At 36.7% G+C, this 24969-nt stretch overlaps 1 protein-coding gene across 1 annotated transcript in view; it reads right to left on the reverse strand.

The window, feature by feature from the left end:
- LOC102190643 (multiple epidermal growth factor-like domains protein 6) overlaps positions 18591-24969 on the reverse strand; it is a 31697-nt gene continuing 25318 nt past the window's right edge. Inside the window, exon 6 of the mRNA XM_018048065.1 lies at positions 18591-19748. The gene's annotated coding sequence lies outside the window, so the exon portion shown is untranslated. The remainder of the gene's footprint in view (positions 19749-24969) is intronic.

A 24969-nucleotide genomic window follows, 5' to 3' on the forward strand; every position in this document is an offset into this window, starting at 1 on the left:
CTGGAGTGGGTTGCCATTTCTTTCTCCAGGGGATCTTCCCTACCCAGGGATTGAACCCTGGTCTCCCACATTGTGGGCAGACGCTTTAACCTCTGAGCCACCAGGGAAGCCCCCATAATCAATATAGTGGTTTATAATGGCCAACTTCTCATGCAAATGATAGAACTGTGTGGTTTTCAGGATGTGTGCTACAAAAGGAGAAAATAAAATAACTGAGGAAGTAATTTCCCTAAATGTGGTGACAGCCTAGTCATTAAAGAACATTTTACTTCATTGTTGTGAATATGTGACTCATTCCAGTGGTTTACTGGGAATATACATCTATATATATCATTTGCAAGAAAACATCTGCTACAACGAGATGATTAGCTGCGAAGTATATAGCAATTTCGTTTTTTAAAGATTTCTTTCCAAAGTGCCCCCATCTACCCTTCATTTAATTCAGGTGCATGCCTAATGACATCAGTAGTGATTCCAGAATTTTCCTGCTTGGCAGGAGCAGATTCTTGAAGGGGCTCATAAGATAAAGCTTTTGCTTCTCTCAGAATTTCAGCATTTCTTGGAGATTATTCCATTCCATTTTCAACGAGTTCTATGCCCCATCTCTGGCCCTCCCAGGACATATCTTCAAGGTTAATGTTTAAGTGTTAATTAAGCCTAGCCATCCCTTAAGAGATAAGTAAGTAAACAAGCTGGCCATGATAACAAGGTTTCTAAGACTGGACAAAAAGGAATGTTAATGCATCTTTCATAATGGAAACAATACATTTATAATCTTAGACTTAAAGTAACTATGGTTACAAAGCCTTGTGCTGCTTACCTTCACTTGATTCCTTTCACTGGGAATCCACCCCTGTCATCAGGAGAGAGTCTCCTTGGCTAATGGCCCTCAGTGTGTCATCAGGAGAATACAGAGATTAAACACCTTGTGAATAGAGAGTGTAAATTTCCTTATCTGCTTCAGAAGTGTCTTTTCAATAAGAAAGACTTGGTCAACAAAAGAGAGAGAAGTGTTCTCAGTTTAAACCAACTTTCTAAATTTTAAAAAAAAGCACCGGTTTTCTATTATACCTGAAGTGTTTTGTTGTCAATGATTACCTGACAAGTGCTTCAAGTCTTTATAACCATAGTCTTGATGTTGACTAAGTGCTTCAAAAAGAATTTCTGCAGATAATTAGGGTGAAGGGGTCAAGAAGAAGATATTATCAGGATAGAATTTAGAATACTAGATTTAAGACGAATTACTGTAGGCATCTTCACAAAGACTGTTAAGAAGGTTGGAAGTTGTTCAAACATAACATTAGAAATAAAGCAGGGCTCAAAGTTATGTCTATAATGCATTCTACAGAAATGATATGAAATATATCAAGATGAAAAGAAGCATGTGATAATGTAAGCTGTGGTTATCTTAGGGATGAGATTATAGGTGATTTGACACAATAAACATTATTAATTAAATATTCAGAAATAAACTGTAAGTTTTATATAGTAATCTATAATCTATTTTAAACATCAGCTATAGCTTTGGCAGTTACAGAAATGACTCACTGTTAATCTAGGATACATTCAGAGGAGGTTAGTAAAGGATATCAGGAGCAGTTAAAGCTTTTTCCCTTGGAGAAAAAACAAGAATAAAGTAACATTAAAGCTGGCTTCAACTCTTTGAAAAACTGTCAAGTAGAGGAGTAACAAGACGTTTTCCAAAGGCTAGAAGTTCTATGGAGTTTAGCGCCTGTCTTAATTTAAGAAAGACATTTCTAATAACAAGGCAACAGATTGATATTCAAGAATTACTGAAGGCATTTAAGAAGAGATAGGGTGGATATCAGACATGGTTATAAAAATGATTGCTTCACTGAGTGAGAACTCAGACTGTGGGGTTTTTAAGATATTTTCAACTCTTGGATTCTATGGTTTTAAACATTGCTAACATGTTTGCCCAATACTCTAGCCCTCAGATCTTGATTTTTCTTTCCCTCACTTTTCCTGACCCCATTCCCACTTCCCTCCCATATTGACAGAAAATGCTGACTTGTGCTAGGAGTCACAGGGGCATATTGCCCTTGAGAACAATGATAAGAGAGCAGTAAATTCCTTGATATAAAGCCTCCATTTTAAAAAATAGAAGTGGCAGAATATAGTTACTTGTCTAATTCTCCATAATGTGTTTTGCACCCTAATGTTAGGGCAGGGTTCCCTTGGCTTGGGGTTTACAGGGCCTTAAGACAGATCAGAAAGAATAAGATTGGGCTCAGATTTCGATCACTCATCTGATCACACATTTGGACATGACTCATTTTGTCCATCCCTTTCTCTATGTCATCAACTTCCACACCATCTTACTGAAAAATGGCATAAGACATTCTCTGGCCAAATTTCCCGACCTCCCAGCCCCTTAGCTCCCAGGATGCCCATTGTGTGATCCCCACTGAGTGTGATATCTTCACTTCTTGTTGGCCCCAAATAGGAAGCAAATACAAATACTCTTGTAACACTATTCATTTCGGAAAGAGCCAAATAGCATTAGAAATTCCAAACCAGTAATCAACTATCTTCTAGTAACACTATTCATTTAGGAACCAGTCAAATAGTATTAGAAATTCTAAACCAGTAACCATCTATCTTCCAATAAACATAACAGAACATATACACATACATATATACAATTCTGGGCTATTTTGACATTTACCTTTACTTGATTCCTAAGATTCAAAGTGAAGTTTCTGCAGAATTCTCCACGCATGAAGTATTAAGGAGAAGAATGTACCTCAAGAGTGACAAACCCTAAAAACTCCTGATCATTTACAATGACTTGCTTTACACAATGTACATTACAAAGAATTTTTATCAATGTAGATAATCTTTACTTTTTAAAATTGATTTCATTGAAGTATAGCTGATTTACAATGTTGCATTAATTTTGACAGCACAGCAAAGTGATTCAGTTGTAGTTGTACATACACGTATGGATGTTTGTTTGTTTGTGTTTTTGTTTAATCACTCCGTCATGTCCGACTCTGCGAACTCATGGACTCTATCCCACCAGGCTTCTCTGTCCTTGGGATTTTTAGGCAACAATACTGGAGCGGGTTGCCAGTTCCTCCTCCAGGGTATCTTCCCGACCCAGGAATCAAACCCATGTCTCCTGCAAGTCTCTTGCATTGCAGGCAGATTCTTTATTGCTGAATTACTGGGGAAACCCTACACATCCTTTTTCATATTCTTTTCCATTTTGGTTTATCACAGGATAGTGAATATAGCTTTCTGTTGCTATACAGTAGTACCTTATTGTTAAAGATTCTTTCTTTGTTAATCATTAAAATCCATGGAATGAGTTATATTTCAAATGGGTCTATTAGTAGGAAAAAAAGCATTCATCAAAACAGAAGTTTGAAAATGGAGAAAGACAACGTTGGCCAAGAAAGAGGAAAGAACAGGTGTTTTATCTTATTCCACACTCATTCAGAGTGGAATATGGAAGACCAACACTCTTGTTTTTGTGGATATGTGCTAAAGAAAACAGAGAACTCCAGCCAAGTTGCACAGTGAGTTTCGTGAATATATGGAGAAATGTTTACTTGCCTTGAATTGAGGATGGAATTCTAGTCCCCTTAGACAGTGAGCCAGATTTTAGAAAGCCAACATAAGCCCACTTGTATTGTCTAATCATCCTCTCTTCTGGGAAAATTCTAATTTAGCTAAAACCAGGATTTGGATTTGGCCTAGCTATAAATTAAAAGAATACTACATGGCTATGCAGCTCTGTTCAAGAGTTTATTTGCTCTTACATTAAAAAATAACTCAAGTTACTCTCAAAGGATTCATTAAAAACCTGATTTCTCCACTTTATAGCTATTTTGCCTGGCAGATGGGATCTGGTTTTTTCCTTATGCTGCATTTTTCGAACTAAGTCTTTATGGTGAGATAGCAGTATTCTCTCCCGCCAACAAAAAAGCCACATGAATATTTCAATAAAATTGCATTATTTGGCATCTACTGTCCACATATGTTCATTTGGCTATTGCTTGTCCAAGCCAATTATAGCCACAAGGGGAATGAGTGTTTGAAATTTAAACAAGGAGCTCTAAATTTTGTAAGAGAGAAGAGGCCCCCTGACAGGTAGATCAGTCTCTAATTCATTTTTAATGCAGTTGACAATTCCATAAATCATTGTTTCCCTCCTAGTACATGCCAGCTTCTGTGCTGTAGAAGCCTGAAAAGAAAACTTCTTTATACATTTGGGTGGGTAGGGGGTGGATTGGACTAAGTTAGACTCTTTGAATGAGCCTTTAAGGAGGAATAACTTCACCATGCAGAGAATGAAGAGTATTTCAAGCAGAGGGAAAGGCATGAAGGCGTGTAATGAGTTCAAGGGTAGAGCTAGGATACAGATACATAAGTTGGAAGGGGCTGGTAGAGGTGATGGATTTCTTGGTACAAAAACCATCATCAAAAGTTTGAAAATAAGGAATGTTAAGTTTTTTCCCTATCAGTCCTAAGAAATGGAGTATTACATTCCCACAATTGTGAAAAGAAAACCTGTTTCCACTTTCCACCAAAGAATGCCTGTAAGCTCTGAAGTTAAGTGGACAGATAAACAGGGCCAAGAGATATTTGGAAATACTATTGTCACTTAAGAGCCAAAATGGGCTTCCCTGGTGGCTCAGTGGTAAATAATCTTCCTGCTGAGGCAGGAGACTTGGGTTTGATCTCTGGTTTGGGAAGATCCCCTGAAGAAGGAAATGGCAACCCACTCCAGTATTCTTGCCTGGCAGACCCCATGAACAGAGAGCCTGGAGGGCTGCAGTTTATGGGGTCACAATGCGTCAGATACAACTTAGCAACTAAACAACAACAAGAAACAAAATATGCAGTGCCTAAGTTAAATCACCCTAGGGATTTTTTTTTTTTTTCATTCTATTTTTAAGAACCTGGTTGGGAATTGGGAGAGAACAAGGTACAGTTAAATTAGTGTGATTGTTCTTTGTTGAAAGTTAAGGTCACTCAGAGATACCATTTGCTTAATCATTGCCTATACACATGTCAAAAAAAAAAAATCACCCACACACACATCTTTTTACATGCTAAAAATGATGGTGGTTGAAAATGTGACTAAATCATGTGTCTTGATTAGAATCTGGAGTATGAACCTATCTCATAGGTTTTATTACTTTATCAAATTTTCAGCTATAGATTTCATCCTATATGGTAGTGCTTTAGAATCACACGCATAATATAGACAAGAGTTTGGCCCCCAGAATCAGGCAAACCTGAGCTCTGTCTACTTATGAGCCCTATGACCTCAACAGTGATTAGATTCCTTTAGTTCTCAACTTTCTGAACTGTTATTAATTAAAAGAAAAATCAGATGCAAACTCATATCTACCAAATAACTATTGTGAAGATTAAGTAAAATGTTTGAAAATGCTTACTGTGGTGTCTGGTGTATATTAAGAACTTGATAAATGTCATTAACCAATTATATAATTATTATTATTATCCAAAGAAAAACACTCACAATCAGTTTGAAAAGAAACATCTGTAGAAACCATTTTATCTATACACCGAACCAGTTGATTCACTGCATTTTTCTTGATTAAATAATAATGAAAAGGGTAATAATAACATACATATAATACTTCAGTGTTTAAGAATATTCCCTTATGAACAAATAATTTGGCACTAACTCTGTGAGTTAGAAAAGATAAAATATTTTTATTTTTTACAAAGAAGAAAAAAAAAAAAGAAATCAGGATATAATATCCAAGAGAAAAAGAGTCTATAAAAGTCACAACAAAACAAAGAGATTAAGGGGGAAGAAAAGCCTCTTAAAATGATTAATTTGTCATAGCAAACACTTTCAGATAATCAGAGTGGAGAAAACAGTGTCAGTCAATGGACTGACATTGTGAAATTGACTGATGGGGATCTAACAAATGTCAGATTTATTTAACTTTTTTTTATTGCTAGTAATTGATTTCTCAAGTTTAAATGACTCTTTCCAAAATTAATATTTCATTTGTGTTTATTACTCTTAACAAATACATTATTGCAAAGAAAATATAAAAACATTCATTTAAAATAAGCACCATTTTCATAATACACAAGTGTGTTTTTAAAAAACACATTACTGAGGAAAGTTTTATGTTCTCTCTTTTAAAAATCATATATTTATAAGTTGAATACAGTCACCATCTTTATCTATCATTTAAATTATTGATCAACAAACCATAATATAGACTTTGGAATAATGGCGCTCAAATTATACAATGGTGGGCTGAAAATTTGAAAAATGGTTCCACTGGTTAATTAAATATAGTCAATCTTTCCTCCAGTTCACATATGATTAAATTTTTTAACCTAGATTTTTTTATTATATTCACCAAGAAAAGTTTTCCTTTAAAAACTGACACCTGATAATTGTTGATTCTGACAAAGTGAATGTCCAAGTATCATAAAATATGTATTAATAGAAGTCCTTAGAAAGGTGACTGCACCTTATTGTACAGTTAATAAATATGGTCATATATATTCATGTCTGTGATTTTTGTATCACACTTCCCAGGTGGTGCTAGTGGTAAAGAATCTGCCTGTCAATGCAGGAGATATAAGAGACATAGGTGTGTTCCCTGGGTTGGGAGGATCCCCTGGAGGAGTTTTCTTACTTGGAGAATCCCATGAACAGAGGAACCTGGAGTGCTAGAGTCTGTAGGATCGCAAAGAGTTGGATATGACTGAAGCAACTTAGCACACACATATCTGTAATAAAGTTATGGTTTCTCTAAGAAATACTGATTCCAAGCCATGTAATATGATCAAATATCTTAATAATTTATATTCTGTCATGATCATCATGATATTCAGATGCTTCCTGATCAAATTTGATGACAATTGCTTTAGAAGTATACACATATTCACTTTTATTTAATTACTCTAAATTTCCTTGAATATATCTTTGTTGAGTAAGTATAATACAGGCGGTACAACTGGCTGGTTAAAAATATGTGGAGTAGATCCATTGTTATCACCAGGGTTTCCATTTCAAGTGCTCTCACACTGATGAAAAGAAGATACTTTCCTTATGGCTACAAATGGAGGTATTACTAATAATGGTTCGCAGAGTTTTCTTTGGTACTTCAGTTCAGTTCATTCCAGTCACTCAGTCGTGTCCGACTCTTTGTGACCCCATGAATCACAGCACGCCAGGCCTCCCTGGCAATCACCAACTCCTGGAGTTCACTCAAACTCATGTCCATTGAGTTGGTGATGCCATCCAACCATCTCATCCTCTGTCATCCCCTTCTCCTCCTGCCCCCAATCCCTCCCAGCATCAAAGATTTTTCCAGTGAGTCAACTCTTCGCATGAGGTGGCCAAAGAACTGGAGTTTCAGTTTTAGCATCATTCCTTCCAATGAACACCCAGGACTGATCTCCTTTAGAATGGACTGGTTGGATCTCCTTGCAGTCTAAGGGACTCTCAAGTCTTCTCCAACACCACAGTTCAAAAGCATCAAATCTTCAGCACTCAGCTTTCTTCACAGTCCAACTCTCGCATCCATACACGACTACTGGAAAAACCATAGCCTTGACTAGATGGACCTTTGTTGGCAAAATGTCTCTGCTTTTCAATATTCTATCTAGGTTGGTCATAACTTTCCTTCCAAGGAGTAAGTGTCTTTTAATTTCATGGCTGCAGTCACTATCTGCAGTGATTTTGGAGCCCCCCAAAATAAAGTCTGACACTGTTTCCACTGTTTCCCCATCTAGTTCCCATGAAGTGATGGGACCAGATGCCATGATCTTCGTTTTCTGAATGTTGAGCTTTAAGCCAACTTTTTCACTCTCCACTTTCACTTTCATCAAGAGGCTTTTACTTCCTCTTCACTTTCTGCCATAAGGTAGAGGTCATTGATATTTCTTCCGGCAATCTTGTTTCCAGCTTGTGCTTCTTCCAGCCCAGCGTTTCTCATGATATACTCTGCATATAAGTTAAATAAGCAGGGTGACAATATACAGCCTTGACGCACTTCTTTTCCTATTTGGAACCAGTCTGTTGTTCCATGTCCAGTTCTAACTGTTGCTTCCTGACCTGCATATAGGTTTCTCAAGAGGCAGGTCAGGTACTTACAGAAACTTAAAAGAATTACATATATAAACTTAAATGTCTGTGTGATTTGAATATAGGAATTGAGCTTTTCATTACATAAATAGCTATGGCAAATTATGCTTGTTATTTGTAGATTAAACTGTTTTTTGCCTGAAATGTTCCCTTGGTATCTAATTTTTTTTGAAGCGATCTCTAGTCTTTCCCATTCTGTTGTTTTCCTCTATTTCTTTGCTTTGATCACTGAGGAAGGCTTTCATTTCTCTCCTTGCTATTCTTTGGAACTCTGCATTCAAATGGGTATATCTTTCCTTTTCTCCTTTGCCTCTGGCTTCCCCTTCTTTCTGAGCTATTTGTAAAGACTCCTCAGAGAACCATTTTGCCTTTATGCATTTCTTTTTCCTGGAGATGGTCTAGATCCTTGCCTCCTGTACAATGTCACAAACCTCCATCCATAGTTCTTTGGCACTCTTTCAGATCTAAGCCCTTGGTTCTATTTGTCACTTCCACTGTATAATCGTAAGGGATTTGACTTGGGTCATACCTGAATGGTCTACTGGTTTTCCTTACATTTTTCAATTTATGCCTGAATTTGGCAATAAGGAGTTCATGATCTGAGCCACAGTCAGCTCCCAGTCTTGTTTTTGCTGACTGTGTAGAGCTTCTCCATCTTCAGCTGCAAAGAATATAATCAATCTGATATCAGTATTGACCATCTGGTGATGTCCATGTGTAGAATCATCTCTTGTGTTGTTGGAAGAGGATGTTTGCTATGACTAGTGCATTTTCTTGGCAAAACTCTGTTAGCCTTTGCCCTGCTTCATTTTGTACTCCAAGGCCAAACTTGCCTGTTACTCCAGGTATCTCTTGACTTCCTACTTTTGCATTCCAGTCCTCTATGATGAAAAGGACATCTTTTGGGGATGTTAGTTCTAGAAGGTCTTGTATGTCTTCATAGAATGGTTCTACTTCAGCTTCTTTGGCATTAGTTGTTGGGGCATAGACTTGGATTACTGTCATACTGAATGGTTTGCCTTGGAAACAAACAGAGATAACTCTATTATTTTTGAGACTTCACCCAAGTACTGCTTTTTGGACTCTTTTGTTGACTATGAGGAATACTCCATTTCTCCTAAGGGTTTCTTGCACACAGTAGTACATATAATGGTTATCTGAATTAAATTCACCCATTCCAGTCCATTTTAGTACAGTGATTCCTAAAATGTCAATGTTCACTCTTGCCGTCATCTCCTGTTTGACCACTTCCAATTTACTTTGATTCATGGACCTAACATTCCAGGTTCCTATGCAGTATTGTTCTTTACAGCATCAGACTTTACTTCCATCACCAGTCACATCCATAACTGGGCATTGTTTTCCCTTTGGCTTTGTCTCTTCATTCTTTCTGGAGTTATTTCTCCACTCTTCTCCAGTAGCATATTGGGCACCTACCGACCTGGGGAGTGTATCTTTCAGTGTCCTATCTTTTTGCCTTTTCATACTGTTCATGGAGTTCTCAAGGCAAGAATACTAAGTGATTTGCCATTCCCTTCTCCAGTGGACAATGTTTTGTCAGAACTCTCCACTATGACCCATTTGTCTTGGGTGGCCCTACAGGGCATGGCTCATAGTTTCATTGAGTTAGACAAGGCTGTGGTCCATGTGATCACTTTGATTAGTTTTCTGTGATTGTGGTTTTCAGTCTGTCTGCCCTCTGATGGATAAGGATAAGAGGCTTATGGAAACTTCCTGATGGGAGAGACTGCTGTGGGGGAAACTGGGTCTTGTTCTGATGGATGGGGCCATGCTCAGTAAATCTTTAATCTAACTTTCTGTTGATTTGTGGGGCTGTGTTCTCTCCCTGTTGTTTAACCTGAGACCAAACTATGGCAGGGGTAATGAAGATAATGGTGACTTCCTTCAAAAGGACATGTTCAGGCACTGTTGTATTCAGTGCCCCTGACCCTGCAATAGGCCACTGTCCACCCTTGCCTCCACAGGAGACTCCTGGACACGCACAGGCATGTCTGGGTCAGTCTCTTGTGGGATCAGTGCTCCTTTCTTCTGGGTCCTGGTGCACAGAAGGTTTTGTTTGTGCCCACCAAGAGTCTGTTTCCCCAGCCCTGTGTAGTTCTGCAATCAAATCCCACTGGCCTCCAGTGTCAAATTGCCTGGGGGTTCCCAATGAGAGATACCGAGGGAATATTTCAAGCAAGATGGGCACAATAAAGGACAAAAATGGTATGACAGAAGCAGAAGATACTAAGAAGAGGTGGGAAGAATACACAGAACTACACAAAAATGATCTTAATGGCCCAGATAACCATGATGGTGTGATCACTCACCTAGAGCCAGACATCCTGGATGTGAAGTCTAGTGGGCTTCAGGAATCATCACTATGAACAAAGCTAGTGGAAGTGATGGAATTCCAGTGGAGCTATTGCAAATTCTAAGAGATGATGCTGTGAAGGTGCTGCACTCAATATGTCAGCAAATTGGGAAAACTCAGCAGTGGCCACAGGACTGGAAAAGGTCAGTTTTCATTCCCATCCCAAAGAAAGGCAATGCCAAAGAATGTTCAAACTACTACACAATTGCACTCATCTCACACACTTGCAAAGTAATGCTCAAAATTCTCCAAGCCAGGCATCAGCAATACATGAGCCGAGACCTTCCAGTTGTTCACGCTGAATTGAGAAAAGGCAGAGGAACCAGAGATCAAATTGCTAACATCTGTTGGATCATCAAAAAAAGCAAGAGAGTTCCAGGAAAAAGTCAACTTCTGCTTTATTGACTACCCCAAAGCCTTTGACTCTGTGGATCACAACAAACTGTGGAAAATTCTGAAAGAGATGGGAATGCTAGATCATCTGACCTGCCTCCTGAGAAACCTGTCTGCAGGTCAGGAAGCAACAGTTAGAACTGAACGTGGAATAACAGACTGTTTCCAATTTGGGAAAAGAGTATGTCAAGGCTATATACTGTCACCCTGCTTATTCAACTTATATGCAGAGTACATCATGTGAAATGTCATGCTGGATAAAGCACAAGCTGGAATCAAGATTGCCAGGAGAAATATCAATAACCTCAGATATACAGATGACACCACCCTTATGGTAAAAAGTGAAGAAGAACTAAAGAGCCTCTTGATGAAAGTGAAAAAGGAGAGTGAAAAAGTTGGCTTAAAGCTCAACATTCAAAAAACTAAGATCATGGCATCTGGTCCCATCCCTTCATGGGATTAGATGGAGAAACAGTGGAAACAGTGTCAGATTTTATTTTTCGGGGCTCCAAAATCACTGCAGATGGTGATTTCAGCCATGAAATTAAAGGACGCTTGCTCCTTGGAAGAAAAACTATGACCAACGTAGACAGCACCTTAAAAAGCAGAGACATTACTTTGCCAACAAAGGTCCATCTAGTCAAAGCTGTTTTTTTCCAATCATGTATAGAGGTGAGAGTTGGACTATAAAGAAAGCTGAGCACCAAAGAATTGATGCTTTTGAACTGTGGTATTGGAGAAGACTCTTGAGAGTCCCTTGGACTGCAAGGAGATCCAACCAGTCAATCCTAAAGGAAATCACTCCTGAATATTCATTGGAAGGATTGACGCTGAAGCTGAAACTCCAATAGCTTGGCCACCTGATAAGAACTGACTCATTGGAAAAGACCCTGATGCTGTGAAAGATTGAAGGCAGGAGAAGAAGGGGACAAGAAAGGATGAGATGGTTGGATGGCATCATCGACTCTGTGGACATGAGTTTGAGCAAGCTCCGGGAGTTGGTGATAGGGAAGCCTGGCGTGCTGCAGTCCATGGAATATCAAAGTGTCGGACTTGACTGAGCAACTGAAGTGAACTGAACTGAAACTGTTTTTTTAACGTATAGAATATTTGAATAATATATACCAAAGAGGATATAAAGATGCTTAAAATTCAGAAGGCAATGAAATCACTATAGGGCCCCAAACCTCTCTTTGGCTTCAAGTCTTTATATCTGTATAAAAGTACTGTTCCCAAATAGAGCAAGCATAACTACTAAATGGTGCCACTGAAAGTTTGGAAGTTCTATGACACGAAAGCTAGAATTCAAAGGGATTTCTGTAAAGCAAAGTTCAGTGACCCTCCTAAGTCAGAAGAATTTTTCATATGTCTTGGAAAAGGCAGAATCAAAAGGCAAAAGATGAAAGACATAAGACAGGAGATAAGAGATGAAAAAGTCTTCATTCTGTGATTCTTGGTTTCATTCCGCCCCCATCCCCCAAAAAAGACTGGAGGAGCCTCTTTAAGGTCTTTTCTAATTCTGTTCTTCTATGATTCCAAGTATATAGAATTCTCTATTCTGTAAGTGTCCCTCCCTTGTTTTGTTTGGTTACCTAACACATAATAGAGCTAGGTTATTGTGTCTCAAATAACCAGTGGAGAATGTAGTTTAGCCTGATACAATATGAATCATTAGTCATAGGGGATTGCAATTTTTTAATTTAAATATATATGTCACATAGAAGTGTTTAAAAGTAAGGAAGATGATATTTCTGAATACTACAGCTTATACATTTATTTTTAATAATTTGAAATTTTTAATGGAATTTTAACAGAAAATGTCTAAAATATATAATCCAAAAGGAAATTCTCCACAAACTTGACCCACTATCAACATAAATAGGGGTGTGTGTGTATGTTTGTGTGTGTGGGTATAGAACTAGGGATAATTTATGTTAAACATTGAATAAGTGATATAACAATCATTAGTAAATAATAGATCACAATAACTCTAGTATCACCAGAATCCACATACTTCAATTATGATGTGACAACAACTTATGCAACCATTTAGCAATTCTCAAAAAGAAATTACATTCATTCCAGTGTGCTATTAAACATTCTTCCTTTGGAATTTTTAATGCATTTAAATAATCCCCATGGGTTGTTCAAAATATGGCATATAAAACTACTATAAAATGCCCAGATGTTAGCAAACTTTAGTCTTTTATTTTTCTAACACACATTTCTGTATGCCTTTTATAATATTTCATTTAAAAAGAATATATTTGTACACCTATGGCTGATTCATGTTGAGGTTTGACAGAAAACAACAAAATTCTGTAAAGCAATTATCCTTCAGTTTAAAAAAAATTTAAAGAAAACAACAAGAATATAATTTATTTCACAACTTCCTAATTGTCCTTAATATTTATAAACAATTTACTCAATTTCTCATATTAAGACAAAAAGAAGAGCAGATCTCTTGAGAGTTTCAACATTTTACTTTGCATTTCAAAGCTTCATTTTGAGAAAAACTTACTGACTCAGGGCAAATTTGTGGGAAACTATAAATTAATATAGGTCTTGCTTACAATCCTCTCAGGCAATAACTAGAAGCACCATAAAAAGGTGTGATCAGGATATCCAGACCAAGTATGTTTTTGAGGACTCAAGTATACATTTACTCCCATTTTCCCAAAATGTTTCCTGGGACACTTGTTTTTCAAAATTCTCCTCCAAAAAAAACTACCTAGTTAAACAATTTGGAATTTTTTGCATACTGTGCCTTCCTATTTGAAATTCACAAATCCATATTAGCACTCCAAACAAGTATTTCAGTGAGGTACATTATTTAATCCACGTTTAACCATGAGTTTCCAAGTCATGAGTGTTGTTCTGACTATAACACTCCCACAATTCTCCTCTCCTTCTCCCTTCTTCTTATTAAACACTATTCTTTTCTAATTTCATGGAATACGTATTGCTGGAGACAACAAGGCTTTGAGAGCCTTTGTACTATGGCCTTGATACTGTGACTGACTCAAGGCCAGAGTGGAGCCATGGGTGGAGATATTGAGGAAAAGAGTACTAACAGGAAATCCATGAGGGTTGTTGTAAACAGAATTGCAGGTTGGATTAATATTTCATAGAGCAATGAGTGTGCCTATTTTTGGATTTTTCTTCAGTACGTTTAGAAACATGAAAAGATGGATAAGCTACAACTGTGACACGCCTAGCAAACAATGGCTGCTTTTCTTATTGCATGATCCTTAAGAAAAGCATAATTGTTTAAACGAGAAAAATGTCTTTGTTTTCAGAAACATCTAGCAAATAGGAAGAAACTATTATGGAAAGCATATTTTCAAATAACCAAAGCTTTCACAAACATATGAAAAACTTCACAAGTGCAGGCAATATATGATTAAGCATTCAAGTAGACTAATAATTTATACTGAGGACTCTACATATGATTCAACTGGAATCAAGACATTCTTCCTATAAAAAAAGAAATAATCCTTGGTGATTGTAGCATAACAATGTGAATGTTCTTAATACCACTGAATTAGATACTTAAAAATTGGTAAAATGGTAAATTTTACATTATATGTCTTTTACAGCTATTGAAAAAAGAAATAATCTAATCTTATTTTCAGACATCATTAAAATAGCAAGATTTTTTTTTAATACTTGGGAGAATTACACCTTATTATAAAATCAGTTCCTTAAAAATGTCTGAAAACTCTCCTCTCTCACCGGGAAACACTTGTCTTTACCAAAAGAGAAGGCAGTGGTGGATGGTGAAAGAACATGTTGGTTTCAGAATAAGAGAAATATTTTCTTTTTTTCTCTACTTCCACTACCTAAATCTCCATGCCACTAGAGCTACAAGAATAGATTTGAAAGTGGACTTCCTTTTTACATTACAAAAAATAATAGAGTTTTCTATAAATGTAAAATGGTATTTCACAAGTTTTTAAAAAATATTTCATTTCCTGTAGTGGCATTAAGAATAAAATCTTGTGTGTGGATTTTTTAAAGTTAGGTAGGATACATTTGATTTATCAAAGTGTGTTAATATAGGAGCATTAACAAATTTGTGAGAAATAGACTTAGGAAAGGATTAATGAACTCTAAAACTCACTGCAAAGCTAAGAATGTTTAAAAGCTATGTTCTCCTTGGCTAATATCTTATACCAGACTGTAAGTTTACGAGAGCGGGGAATACATCCATCTTGTTCACCACTATTTTTTCATGCTTTCAGTAGTACCTAGTGTTGTAAACAATAAATATTAATATCTCTCAGTATATTAATAAATTCAGACAAAAGTTAAAAATACAGAAAATTGCTTTTTAGGTAATAGTTAAAAAGCAACACTAGTGAAGGCCATTTTTCAGTCAATAAATGATTTCAAATATTACCAATGAATTATATATCTAATCAGTTACAGGTTCCATTATTCATCAAATATATGTTAAACTTAGCTACCAAATTCATTCAAGTCTTATGTATGGAATTTTATTTACAAACCAGTGTTCTCCATTTCAAGAGACCAATATTGTCAACACTTAGGCACTTAAGATCCAATTCTTCACATGAATCTTTTTGTCTGATGGACCACTGTTGAACTTTTCTCATGAGGTCTGAGCAATAAAGTTATATTTGGTAGATATTCTTACAGTCTTTTCAAGTAGAGGCATTATGAAACTTTACATATTTTAAAGATATCCAGTGGAAGAATATAAATAAAAATGTTAATATTTGCCATTTGAATTAATTTTCTTCAAAATTTAAGCTATTTGCACACAAATATCAAAATAAGATTATTAAATAGTGTTTCCTATAATCCTGACAAAACTTTTAGAGATGAAACAGTGTGTCGGTATTTGTAAAAGTATAGAAAAGAGATATCTACTGCTTTTAAACTGATTTCCTAGACCTTAATTATTGTTTTTTGTGTTTTTGATTTAGGAAAACTAAAACATAAGCAGAGAAAGTAGGACATAGTTTCCTCATGATTAGCAAAAGAGTCAAAACTTTGGAATCACTTTGAAATCTATTTTAAAAACTCAGCTACTTTGATTTATTTTTCCTGTTATAGAACCATGAAAAGTTATTTCAACTGAATTGAATACATAACTCCTAGAGTGTAGACAGTTGCTATTATTTGTTCACTTCATCAAAATGCTTTTTTAAATTCTTGCTACATCTGTATTACCAGGTCTTGGAGAAACCAAGGTGAAAGAGGCCCAGGAGAAGCCAAACCCTCTTTGCTATTTCTAACAAAGGAAATGCCATTCTTGCCACTAACTCTTGGAATGATTTCCAAGTTCTCTAAAAATAATTTAACCTGTGTCAAATAGCTGTCTCATCTGGAAAACTCAATAAATGAATGTAGAAGTTAGAAAGAGCAAGGGGAAAGTTAGGTGTTAAACTGAAATGGTATATCCCAGGCTTTTTAGATTAAAACTCCAAATTAGCCAGCACACTTCCATACATCTGCTCACTTTTCTTTAAACTTGAGCTATATTATTGCAGAAAAGCATAGTAATCCCCACTCTGCTCTTGTATTTCAAATGAGAGACTGAAACATAACAACATAGGCACCTTTGAAAAGGGGTATTATGGGTGGATGAATTTCTTTTGGGGTCAGCATTTCCACATTCAAAGAGCAGATTATATAGGGAGGAGAAGAAGAAGGAATAATAAGAAGTATTTCTACCCAATGACAATGATTCTAATTTGACATTGAACTTCAGTTTAAAAAAGACATGTCTATTGAATCATGTTTCACTTTAAACAATAGCTGAATTTAAAACTTTTGTGCAAATTATTTCTTGGTAGCCAAATTCTACTTCACTATACCTCAGTAGCTGTTGACAAGTAGAAAGCTCAGGTAAACCCTTACAGAAGTAAAAAGTATGCTATATTTATTCAGAAATGTGGCTTATTGTATACTATCTTCTGATTTAAAGCATTTTAACATGCCAGTGATTTAAAAATGAGTTTTAAAATTCTGTTACATGATTTTATAAGGAAACTCTATCTTATACTTTTCCATCTGTTAAATTAAGATTAACGTTTATTATATGCTGGTCCATGAATGAAATGTCATTGCTTAAATGATTTTTAGACATCTGTTAGTGTCCTCAAAGAGAAAAAACTGGAATATTTTTAGAACAGATGATTTACCACATGACTATTAACTTTTGTAGGGTCCCACTTAAGATTTTTCAAGGTGACTAAAAGTAAAATGGAAACCTTCTGGGTTTTAAATATTTTTCTATTTTCTTTTTTGATATGAAAGGGAAATCTATAAAAATTTTGTAAAGACAAGTGGCTCTGGTAACTTGCATTGATTCCTGTTGAATGGGAGAGCTATGAAAGTCAAACTCAGTTTGTCTACAGGGTCACATGACTGTGTGACTAGCGATTCATGCAATGACTCTGCTTTCCTACTCTCATAATTAGTTTTAGAGCTTGGGGTGGAAAAGGAGACAAAAAGAGATCATATATGGACTATCTGCCATTTGCCAAGAATTGTGCTTGACATTTTATATATGGCTTCTCATTTATAAAGACTTCAGCAATACAGAGGGCTTCCTTTGTGACTCAGCTGGTAAAGAATCTGGACCTGAGTTCAGTCCCTGGGTTGGGAAGATCCCCCGGCGAAGGGAAAGGCTACCCATTCCAGTATTCTGGCCTGGAAAATTCCATGGATTGTATACTCCATGGGGTCGCAAAGGATCAGACTGAGAGACTTTCACTTTCTCTTTCAAGTAATACATAAGAAAAAACTCAACCTAAAGAAATCTCTTATTTTTCTTTTTTCCTGCCAAATTATTTTGTGTCTTACTAAGTGATAAAATCTCTTGTAAGGAAGAGAAATCTGGTATCTTGCTTTTCTCCCCTGTGTGCAGTCACTGGTTTTTTTAGGTCTTGAAATGAAGGGAGTTCAGTGGTAGATGGCAGTGTGAGAAAGAAGGCTGTTTATACTCTTTGCAGGTAAGATGAGGATATCTGAGAGAAGTTTTAAAAATAAAAGGTAAGGAAAATGGTCAAATATTCAGAATAAGGCATAGTTTTCAATTGACTAGATAAAAATAGTTAAAATGGCTTTAATTGTAAACATAAAACTTTAATTCCAAATATTATAGATGGAGACTAAAAAAGGATAAGTTGATTGTAACTCTTTTAAGACCAAAGCAAATTTAGAAGCAATCCTTGAGGATGTTATCTAATCATATCTTTCATATTATTTAATAACAGTAAATTTGACATGACTGTCTATTGTGGATATGATATATCTCTGTCAACTGTGCTGAGATATAGGAAGATAAATGTTAAGTAACGATCAGAAACTAGTGAACTGATAACACCAAACATTTTTCATAAATCCCTGTCAAATCTTTCTTAAGATTTTATTTAAAAGTTTTAACTATTTCAGAGGTGGGAGGGGGGTTCAGGATTGGGAACATGTGTACGCCCGTGGCAGACTCATGTTGATGTGTGGCAAAACCAATACAATATTGTAAAGTAAAAAAAGAAAAAAAAAAGAGAGAGAGAATCTACAGAACAAGTCAAAACATAAGAATACTAAATATTTTTCTTGAGTCAAAAAAATAAAATAAAATTGAAGGATAGAAACTTAAAAAAAAGTTTTAAATATTTTATTTAAAATTTTATTTAAGAGCTTTAAATACTATATTGTGTACATATTGTTTTAAGTCAAATATATAGTCATGTCATTTCAGTATTCTCTGTTTATCCCATTAGATAACATGAATAACAACATTTCTAATCAAGAAAATCATTGTTATTTAAAGTGAATTAAGCAGTCATCTGAAATTTTAAATGCTTATAAACCAGTTGAGAGCAAGAATATAATCATATTTATTGATGTGTCTCTCTGGGGCTCATCACATGGCTCATGCTTACACATCTTATAGAACCGACCTAACTGATGAACAGCTTGGGTGAAGATTACAGTGTGGATTAAAAGCTTGCTTCCAATCAGGTCCTACTCCATGGGAAATCGGTGGAGCAGGCTAAGCACTTGCCTTGATCAGTTTCACTCACTTTTTCTTCCTGTCTGCTGACCAGTGATGAGGAGAACACCATCAAACATTTTGATGATTCATTGTAAGTCTGCACGTCATACTTTTGCCCTGATCTTTATGTGGCTAAAGTCTTAATAGCCTCCCACACCAAAAGCCATGTTTGAAATACAATACATTAACAATCTGAAGCTGACTTAGCTGTGAAGCAGGATACCGAGAATAAATAGATGAAATTCTAGACATTTCTAAAGAGGATCCAGCTACTTAATGGTCACTGAGGTCTTCAGTGAATAGGTGTGAATATTTCAGTGCAGTCCAACCTGAACTGAAAAGCAGTTCTTACTTCCAAATTTAAATACCTCCTGTGCACATAAAAAAAGAGTTTCATTTATTAGTCCAAAATGTTACTACAATTTGGGACCTTGAAAAAACATTCTCTTTTTCTTGGGCATGTTCTTCAGCGAAAGGAAGTTGGGAAGGGTAGGCTAGAGAGTGGAACTTGTGCTTGGAGACCATAAAGTTGAGACGTCCTGTCTTTCACCTCACAACAGGCGAGGCTGGGCTGAAGATGGTTGAGTAAGTACATTTCTCTGCCAAAGTTAAGATGATGAACCATGGGTGAACCTCAGCAAAATTCTATTCATCCACTGAAAAGCTGTTAGCATTTGGTTGTTGAGGATCGTCCAAACCATTTTCCTCACAGGTTGGACCCATTCTCTTTGGGGGGCAATTGCAGTGCCCATTAAGAGGGTCACAGTGAGCTGTGTGGACACACTGGCACTTCAGAGAGCAGTTGGGTCCGTACTGGCCTGACCTGCATCCTGTGAGGGGGAAAATAAAAATAAAACCAATTCAAATATGCATTTCAATCAGTCTTTTTACTACTATTTCTTGGAATTCAATAAGATAATGATAGGCTTGTAAAGAATTCTGGTTAACCATTGGTATCTTTTTCCCGTGCTTAGAATGTTATATAAGAAAGTAGGGACTTTAATGGGAAACAGGAGGAGGCTGAAGAGTGTTAAGAGAGTCAGTGACAAAATCAAACATATGAGAAGACAGGATAGCAACTGATATTTTCAAAATGCCTTCTCAAAATTAGATGATTCGATACAGATTATAGTAGCGCTTTGTGAGGGACACTAGGAAAATGGATTAGTTGTCTTGAGGTCAGAAAAAGGCAACACTTACCCAAAAAACACAATATATGAAATTTGCTTTTAGGTTGAAAACACAATTACTTGTGCTTATATTGCTGAAAATGAAATGACTTTAAATTCAACTCTCATCCCTTAACATATGTTGGAAGGATTATAGATCTCATGGAGGATCCTGCTATATGTGCTAAAGGGTTATAACTATCTTTAACTTGAATTGCATTGTGATCACAATCAGTAGAGAAATGAAGAAAAGGAATTAAAAAGTGTTAGCTTAATCAAAATAACAAAACATGGACTAAAAAAAGTCTCCCTTCCAAAATCACACCCCAACCTGCATATTTTGTCTTAGTCTGATATCCAGCAGAGACTTAGCAGAGAATTAACAGGTTCTGTTTCTGAAGGATTGTGAGCTTGGGAAGAAAGCCAAGCCCAACCCATGGAAACCGAAGATGGTTTCACATTTCTTAGGCAGTCAGGCAAGACTGGGAAATAACTCAATTTACCAACGTTTAAGGACCAGAGAAACTTAACTTTGCAATAATAACATTCATCTAGCTCTATGCCATTTTTCAAAATGGGTTCCTAATAGATCTTAATTGGCTCTAACAAACACCTATGAGGTAGGAAAGGTGGTGAGGTAAGCTTTCTCATTCTGGAAAGAGATGAACTAAGGTTTGAATATCTTAAGGGAAATCCTCAAATGTTAGACCTCTGGAAAATGACAGAGGTGAATTTCTAAGTTCTCAAGTGCTCATTCCTTATTCTGCACTACCGTGTAGAAAGACACCAGGTATTAAGCATATGGAAAAGAAAGCCCAAATCAGAAAGTGGAAAGCTGGAAGGTAGAAAAAATTAGAGATAGCAATATAAATATAAAGATACAGACACCTAGAGCAGATTCTAAGTCTGTGAGCAAAATTTTGTTAAACATTTCTTTCTAGTCTCAAAATTCTTTTTGCTGGGTTAGAGATTCACCCTAAATATTCCACAAGCAGTGCATGTTTATTTTAATTTTCTTTCTTGGATAATGAAGATAGATTTAGACATGGTCTGGCTCTCATCTTAACTAGTTGCATTTAAAATATGAGATAAAGGAAAACCTATGTCAATTTTACAATTAATTCTTTTGACAGAGTTTCAACATGAGCAAACAGAAATTCAATTCCTTCCTAAATAAAGGAACAACAGGTAGACAGAAGGAACTCAGGAGGCGATGCAAATACTACTCTAAAATGAATCTTTTTTTTTTTTAATCATCAAACTTTATGAACAAGCAAAACAAAACTCTGTCGTTTTGAATTTAACCTAATGTACCCACTGCTGCCTAGTGTGTGGAAGGATTACTTAGTTTGGTCTTAAGACCTAGTTTTCTTGTTTGAAAAAGAGTTATGAGTCAGGATCTCTCCTGAGCAGTTCAGAATCTGATTTTAATTTACAAAAAATACCACATTTTCATGTTAATAACGATGTGTATTTAAGACATCTGTTTGAATGTCTGCAAATGTTAATTTACCAAGGGGGTGGGGAAGTAATCCAATAAAAAGCTGCTACATTCTTTTATGAATTAATATTATGGCTGTTTAATAGGTTCTTTACCAGAGTTCAAATTAAAATGAGGTCTTTTATCTTTATAGTGCCTGCATAGACACAGCTGTTCACAGTTAATATCGCAGATGAACTGTGCCTAATTGAAAATAAAAATGCAAATAAAAGAGCCCACAGTACGTCTGTGTAGGCCATGGGTACCCCAAAGAGCTCACAACAAGAGAGGCCTTGAGGTGCCCACCTAGAATTAACAAGTTAATACAAAGCATCCACTGTCACGCGGCAATTTACTTGTGGATGAAAGAGACTATGTGATAGCGAATTTAGGCCATAGAAACTCCATACAGTGAGGTTTTCATTTTCAGCTTGTCCATCAGCTCTGCTGGTTTAGTGGCTAGTTTTAAGTCATTGCTAAATGTTGTCGGATAGAACTTTCTGAAATGATGAAAATGTTCTATACCAAGCTACTCAATACTGTAGCCACTAGTCATGTGACCATTGAGCACTTAAAATGTCATGTGTGACTGTGGAGGTGAATTTTAAATTAAATTAAATTAAACAGCACTCACTCTGGTTAGTGGATGAGGCAGATAGACAACTGAAAGCAATCCCTATCTCTTTCTTTTCCTTGAGAGGCAGTATCTACTGGGGATGTTAAAAGTCTAACTCTGGATCCAGACTGCTTGTTTCAAATCCCTAAGCTTCCATTTACCAGCTATACCCCACGTCCAAGGAAAGAGAAACCAGAGTAAGACGGTAGCCAATTTGATCACATGGACCACAGCCTTGTCTAGCTCAATGAAACTAAGCCATGCCGTATGGGGCCAACCCAAGATGGGAGGTTCATGGAGGAGAGGTCTCACAGAATGTGGTCCACTGGAGAAGGGAATGGCAAACCACTTCAGTATTCTCGCCTTGAGAACCCCATGAACAGTATGAAAAGGCAAAATGATAGGATACTGAAAGGGGAAATCCCTCGGTTGGTAGGTGCCCAATATGCTACTGGAGATCAGTGGAGAAATAACTCCAGAAAGAATGAAGGGATGGAACCAAAACAAAAACAATACCCAGTTGTAGATGGAACTGGTGACAGAAGCAAGGTCCGATGCTATAAAGAGCAATATGGCATAAGAACCTGGAATGTCAGGTCCATGAATCAGGCAAATTAGAAGTGGTCAGACAAGAGATGGCAAAAGTGAATGTTGACATTCTAGGAATCAGCAAACTAAAATGGACTGGAATGGGTGAATTTAATTCAGATGACCATTATATCTACTACTGTGGGCAGGAATCCCTTAGAAGAAATGGAGTAACCATCATGGTCAACAAGATAGTCCAAAATGTAGTACTTGGATGCAATCTCAAAAATGACAGAATGATCTCTGTTCGTTTACAAGGCAAACCATTCATTATCACGGTAATCCAAGCCTATGTCCAACCAGTAACACTGAAGAAGCTGAAGTTGAATGGTTCTATGAAGACCTACAAGACCTTTTAGAACTAACACCCAAAAATGGTGTCCTTTTCATTATAGGGGACTGGAATGCAAAAGTAGGAAGTCAAGAAACACCTGGAGTAACAAGCAAATTTGGCCTTGGAGTATGGAATGAAGCAGGGCAAAGGCTAATAGAGGTTTCCCAAGAGAACACACTGGTCCTAGTGAACATCCTCTTCCAACAACACAAGAGAAGACTCTACACATGGACATCACCAGATGGTCAACACCAAAATCAGATTGATTATATTCCTTTCAGTCAAAGATGGAGAAGCTCTATACAGTCAGCAAAAACAAGACCAGGAGATGACTGTGGCTCAGATCATGAACTCCTTTTTGCCAAATTCAGACTCACATTGAAGAAAGTAGGGAAAACCGCTAGACCATTCAAGTATGACCTAAATCAAAACCCTTATGATTATACAGTGGAAGTGAAAAATAAATTTAAGGGACTAGATCTGATACAGAATGCTTGATGGACTGTGGACGGAGGTTCATGACATGTACAGGAGACAGGGATCAAGACCATCCCCATGGAAAAGAAATGCAAAAAAAAAAACAAAATGGCTGTCTGAGGAGGCCTTACAAATAGCTGTGAAAAGAAGAGAAGTGAAAAGCAAAGGAGAAAAGGAAAGATATAAGCATCTGAATACGGAGTTCCAAAGAATAGCAAGGAGAGATAAGAAAGCCTTCCTCAGTGATCAATGCAAAGAAATAGAGGAAAACAATAAGATGGGAAAGACTAGAGATCTCTTCAACAAAATTAGAGATACCAAGGGAACATTTCATGCAAAGGTGGGCACAATAAAGGACAGAAATTGTATGGACTTAACAGAAGCAGAAGACACTAAGAGGTAGCAAGAATACACAGAAGAACTATACAAAAAAGATATTCATGACCCAGATAATCACGATGGTGTGATCACTCACCTAGAGCAGACATCCTGGAATGTGAAGTCAAATTGGCCTTAGGAAGCACCACTATGAACAAAGCTAGGAGGTGATGGAATTCCAGCTAAGCTATTTCCAGTCCTAAAAGATGATGCTGTGAAAGTGCTGCACTCAATATGCCAGCAAATTTGGAAAACTCAGCAGTGGTCATAGGACGGGAAAAGGTCAGTTTTCCTTCCAATCTCAAAGAAACGCAATGCCAAAGAATGCTCAAACTACCGCACAATTGCACTCATCTCAGATGCTAGCAAAGTAATGCTCAAATTCTCCAAGCCAAGCTTCAGCTATACGTGAACCGCAAACTCCCTGATGTTCAAGCTGGTTTTAGAAAAAGCAGAGGAACCAGAGATCAAATTGCCAACATCCACTGGATCATGGAAAAAGCAAGAGAGTTCCAGAAAAACATCTATTTCTGCTTTATTGACTATGCCAAAGCCTTTGACTGTGTGGATCACAGCAAACTGTGGAAAATTCTGAAAGAGATGGGAATACCAGACTACCTGACCTGACTCTTGAGAAACCTATATGCAGATCAGGAAGCAACAGTTAGAACTGGACATGGAACCACAGACTGGTTCCAAATAGGAAAAGGAGTACGTCAAGGCTGTATATTGTCACCCTGCTTATTTAACTTCTATGCAGAGTACATCATGAGAAACGCTGGGCTGGAAGAAGCACAAGCTGGAATCAAGATTGCAGGGAGAAATATCAATAACCTCAGATATGCAGATGACACCACCCTTATGGCAGAAAGTGAAGAGGAACTAAAAAGCCTCTTGATGAAAGTGAAAGAGGAGAGTGAAAAAGTTGGCTTAAAGCTCAACATTCAGAAAATGAAGATCATGGTATCTGGTCCCATCACTTCATGGGAAATAGATGGGGAAAACAGTG

The sequence above is a fragment of the Capra hircus genome, chromosome 1 (genome assembly GCF_001704415.2).
Source record: "Capra hircus breed San Clemente chromosome 1, ASM170441v1, whole genome shotgun sequence".
NCBI classification, from domain to species: domain Eukaryota; kingdom Metazoa; phylum Chordata; class Mammalia; order Artiodactyla; family Bovidae; genus Capra; species Capra hircus.